This window comes from Pinus tabuliformis, chromosome 5_2, assembly GCF_031772625.1.
Source record: "Pinus tabuliformis cultivar Carrire ecotype Pingquan chromosome 5_2, CPIR1, whole genome shotgun sequence".
NCBI classification, from domain to species: Eukaryota; Viridiplantae; Streptophyta; class Pinopsida; order Pinales; family Pinaceae; genus Pinus; species Pinus tabuliformis.
This window is the reverse complement of record NC_142306.1, coordinates 392292795-392298713: the sequence shown is the minus strand read 5'-3', so window position 1 is coordinate 392298713 and position 5919 is coordinate 392292795.

The window sequence follows — 5919 nt, the reverse complement described above, 5'->3', positions numbered from 1 at the left end:
TGGGTGAACACTTCACATCATCAGGGACAATAAGTGTTGGGTGTGGAGCCTTGTTATCTTCCTCATTCAATGGTCTTGTTTCAACAATGTTTGGATCCCAATTCCTGATGGGGGGCCGTGAGGGAGATCTACCCCCTCACTATTGTTGCAGGGTGGTCCGGGGGGGGGATTTGGCATGGTGGGGGGAATTCCCTTGTAAAATATTGTAATTTTGTAGTCAATCTAAAACATTCATTAAGTAGAAGAGTTGACGATAGAAGTTGTATTAATTTAGAGTTTTTTTCCCTGGAAGGCAACCCTCAACTTATATGAGGGAATTGTATTGCCACTATGTATTATTTTGTAAGAAGAAGGGAGGAGATTATGTGAGAGTGAAGATGACGTTACTACTAATGTGTTGCAAGTTGTATCTCTTTAATTTGTGGGATAATATAAAAGGAAGAACTAGTTAGAACTAGTTGTTTCTCTGTGTACGTAGCCCATATTGGGTGAACCACGTATATATATGTCTCTCTTGTTTTATGCTTTTATGTGTTTCCAATATTTCCATTTCATTGCTATATTATTTAATTTCTAACCATAAGCAATTAACATAGGTGAGAAGTAGGAGATATAACCAATAAATAAGGAGAATGCTATCAGAAATTAATAAAATAATAGAAAAAGAAAAAAATAATTAAAGGAAAGAAAAATAAGAATACCAAAAGAAATAAATAGTAAGGGTGTAGGAATTTACAGGGTAAGTTCCTCAGAAAGAATACCAAAAGGACACCGCTCACAACTAGATCACAGATCAATACACCAGTATTTTTGATGTGGTTAAAACCCTCAAAGAGGGAAACAGTCCACGGCCTGTCCCAACGTGGGTACTACAGGCAATTTATTAATCAAAGAATGAAAATTTACATAAGCTTCTCTCATGCACGGATTACCCGAACAATGACCCTCCATGCGCTTTAAATAGAACTCATGGACCAATCGGGTGTCAAGCCATGGATCAAGTGTCGGTAATACTGAGGAGAGAATGAACCGTCGGATCACTATATATCGTGACCGTCGGATTGTAAGTTACAATATGTACAACAGTAAAGAAACACACTTTACCTAACTCTAAACTAGACCAAGTTGAACTTAACTATATCCTATGTGTCGGAATATCCTAACATCCCCCCTTAAGAACAACTTGGGATAGGATTGAAGGATTTACAAATATGACACAATAGGAGAAGGAAGGAGGCACTAGAGCCTATCCCCCCTTAGTGACAACTTCCTGAACTCCAAGCATATATCGAAGTTTAGTGAACTTCGCCTCTGTGAGAGCCTTTGTAAAGATGTCTGCAACCTGATCATCTGTTGGACAATATTGCACTTCAAGAATATGGTCATGAATGAGCTTTCTGATGAAGTGCATGTGTAGTTCAATGTGTTTGCTGCGCTGATGCTGGACTGGATCTTTGCATAGCTGAATGGCACTTTGATTATCACACCAAAGTGTGGTTGGATGCTGCTGCTCAAAGCCAAACTCTGATAGGATCTGACGAAGCCACAAGGCTTCCTTACTAGCTTCCACGGCACCACGATACTCTGCTTCTGCTGACGAAAGAGAAATGGCAGCCTGTTTCTTACAAGCCCATGTAATAGGTCCTGAACCAAGAGTGAAGACATAACCGGCAGTAGACTTCCGATCATCAGGGTCACCAGCCCAATCAGAATCAGTGAAACCAACTAACAGAGGAGCTGCTTTGGCACTGTAATGAATCCCAAACTGTACTGTACCTCGAACATAACGAAGTATTCGTTTAGCTGCTTTCCAATGACTTTCACGGGGGTTTTGCATAAAACGAGCAACAAGGCCAACAGCAAAGGAAAGATCAGGACGAGTATGGGTTAAATACAAGAGTTTTCCTACAAGTTGACGGTATAAGGTAGCATCAACTTCAGGAGAAGTACAAGAGACTGAAAGTTTGACTCCAGACTGAAAGGGAGAAGGGGCTGGCTTACAGTCTTCCATGTGAAAATGACGAAGAATATCACAAGCATACTTGGACTGGGAAAGGAAAATACCCTCCTTGGATTGCAAGACTTGAAGACCGAGAAAATAGTGTAAGTGTCCTAAGTCTGTCATTTCAAATTTCTTTTTAAGGCTGGACTTCACATGGTTTATAAGGTTGGGATCACTACCAGTAAGAATAAGATCATCAACATAAAGAACAAGGATGATAAGAGAGTTGCCCACTTTCTTGGTGTAGACAGTATTGTCAGAATGACACCTAGAAAAGCCAGATTCTAAAAGAAAGCTATCCATTTTGGCATACCAAGCCCGAGGAGCTTGCTTGAGGCCATAAAGGGATTTCTTAAGTCGACAAACAAGGCTGGAGTCTGTTTGTATGAAGCCAATGGGTTGTTCCATATAGATTTCTTCCTGCAAGTCCCCATGCAAGAAGGCAGATTTAACATCCATCTGATGGACTTCCCATTTTAAAGAGGCAGCAAGGGAAAGAACAAGGCGGATAGAGTTCATTTTGGCAACAGGGGAGAAGGTTTCAGTGTAGTCAATGCCTTCAACCTGTGAAAAGCCCTTAGCAACGAGACGAGCTTTATGTTTATCAACTTTCCCATCTGGTCCATACTTGGTTCTGTAAACCCATTTACATCTAACAAGTTTGCGTCCCTTTGGTAGAGGAACAAGATCCCATGTATCATTTGTCATCAATGAATGATATTCTTCATTCATAGCTGCTTCCCAATGTGGATGGCCTGAAGCTTCTGCAAAAGTGTCAGGATCATGATTTACTGGAGCTTGAGCCAGTAAAGAAGAGGCTCTTTCAAACTGAGAACGTGTACGTCGCTGATCTGTAGGATCACCGGCAATATCACCTGCTGCATCCCGAGTAGCACGGACCCATCTTGGAAGTTGAGGATCCTGAGAAGGTGGGGGAGGATTATCATCCTCGCTTTCATCATCTGAAGAAGAAATGCTTTCAAAAGTAGAAGAGATAGGAAGAGGTGGCACATCCGCCGGACTAGGCTCGCAGGCCGATTTATTTTCATCAAATTTTACATCTCTTCTAATGATAACATTTTTGGACTTAAATGGAATAAGTCTATAACCTTTTACATCTTCAGAATATCCAACAAAAGTACATTTCTCACTCTTAGGTTCTAAAGCTTTATGCTTTTCATCTGGAATATGGGCCCATGCTTCACTTCCAAACACACGAAAGTGACTTACATCTGGTTTAATGGAACTCCAAGCTTCTTCTGGAGTGATATTCTCTAGAACCTTAGTAGGAGTGCGATTGATTATATAATTTGCACAATTAATTGCTTCGGCCCAAAAACTAAGACTGAGTCCTTTAGATTGCAGCATACAATTAGCCATTTCCTTTAAGGTGCGATTTTTCCTTTCAGCTACACCATTTTGTTGTGGAGTGTATGGAACAGTATGTTGCATTTGAATTCCATTTTCGGTGCAAAAGTTGATGAATGTGTTTTTAACATATTCTCCACCATTATCAGTTCTTAGCTTAAGAATTTGATGTCCAGATTGTTTTTCAACAAAGGCTTTGAAGGCCAAAAAAGTGTTAAATACTTCGCTCTTGAGTTTTAAGAAGTATACCCAAGTGCGTCTGGAGAAATCATCAATGAAAGTTAAGAAGTACTTGCAGCCAGAGAATGAAGCAACAGGAAGAGGACCACATAAATCACTGTGCACAAGCTGTAAAGGGGCTGAGGCGTGCCAAGAGGCACGTTTGTCAAAACTGTCACGATGATGTTTTCCGAGTACACATCCGGAACAAACACCATCTCTGCAAGATACCATAGGAAGACCTGTCACCATATTTTCTTTACATAGATGCTGAAGGGAGCGATAGTTTAAGTGACCAAATCGCTCATGCCAAAGTTTGCTCACTTCATCATTATGAGCAACAAATACTGAGGGAAGATTTGATGACCCAAAGTTGTGAAACTTATACAACCTTGTGGAATCATCAGCAAGACCAGTAGCTAGAATCTGTTTAGGATCTTTTAGATCCTTGATTACAACATCATGAGGTGAAAATTCAACAATTTTACCTTCACCTGAATGAGTTATCTGATAGACAGATAGAAGGTTGCAGGATAAGGTTGGAACACATAATACATCATTAAACTGACCATTGTCTAGATGAACAGTTCCAGTCCCTACAACATTAAGAGATCTATCATCACCAACATATATATTTTTGGTGTTACAATCATTTAAAGAAGAAAACATGGCTTGGTTTTTGGCCATGTGATAAGAGGCTCCAGAATCAATGAGCCACTCATGAGAATGAGAAGAAGAAGAAGATACATTTAATGCATAACCAGACTGAGATGATTGACAACGACATGCAGAAAGTGCCATTCCGGAAGTTGAAGTTGAAGTAGGCTCCACATGGATGTTATGTTTCTTCATTGCGGCTTCCAAGGCTTCCATCTTCTTAAAGCATTTAGATTCTAAGTGGCCATCTCGATTACAAAAGTTACAATGTCTATCAGTCTTCTTCCATTTGTTTTTATTGGTCTTATCATTTTGCTGAAATGATCTTTCATTTTGAGGCTGAGTTGGTTTAGGACCATTCTTTTGAGGATATGACTTCTTAGGATTCTTTGAATTTGGTTGTTGCTGGGCGGCTGACGCTTTCGTGGAAGAGTTTCCAAGATTAAGAAGACCAAGGTGTAAGAGTTTTTCTTGTTCTCTTATTAAGGAATCACAAAAGGAGTCAAAGGAAGGGGCCTTGTAGTCTTTTCCTTGACAAATGAAAACTTCCCTTGTAGAATGGAAAGTGGAAACAAATACAGAGTAGGCTGGTCCCAACTTAGTAAGGATGGAATAAATAAGGTTACCATCTTCTTTCTTAACTTTAACACCTTCCAAGAGATATCTAAGGGTCTTGAATTTGGACAAGAAATCTTCAATGCAAGAAAAATTATTAGGATCCAAAGTAAGCAACTCATTTTCAAGTTGATGGGCTCTAATTTCATTTTTAATCCCAAAAACTTTAGCGAGTTTTTCTAATGCTTCATGAGGAGTCTCAAGTTCTGCAATGTGGAATCTAAGATCAGGAGAAATAGACATCCCTATCAAACCACGTGCTTGATCTTGTCTATTTTCCCATTTTGCAGCCTTGTCTTCATCTTTTAGTTTCTTCTCTTGGTCTGTGGCTATTCTGAAGAGACCTTTACTTCTAAGTAAATCTTCCATGTAGGCTACCCATTGGAAGTAGTTAGTGCTGTCAAGAATGACTTGGCATGGACTTTCCATTTTTTTAAAAAACTGAAGCTGAAGATGCTGAAATTAAGTGTTCCAATGGATAGATCTCGAAAAAATAGGCGGTTTTAAAAAAAACGGCTCTGAAAAAGGCTTCCGGATGAAGAAGTTATGGGTTTTTGAAAAAAAATTGTTGACGTTGCCGGCAAAGTGCGCGAATGTGCGGAAATGAAAAAATCCGCCCCCACAAAATGGAGACTTGAACCCAAGACCTCTACTCTCTTAAAATAGCTTTGAACCAATTGATCTATACAAAAAATTTGAGAGAGAGAGAGAGGGGGGGGCGGGGGGCCTTGGTTTGCGTGCTTGCCTTGAGAAAGCTATTTTTTCCTACAAAACACAAAACACAAAACCCAACACAAATATGCAAAGAAAAACGAACCTTGCGGCTCGAAGTTAGCTTTAGCCAAAAAACTAGAAATTTTAAAAAAAGATCTCAAAGTTAGCTTTAGCCGAAAAACTAAATATTTTTCTCAATGTTTCTGATTTTTCGAGATCACACTAAGGTGCAGGGAAAAGAGCATACGCATGAGAAAAATCCTTCCTTTCTGTTTCTGATTTGCCCAGATCGCACAAAGTCGCAGGGCAAAGAGCATATGCAGAAATGAAAGGTATAGATCCAG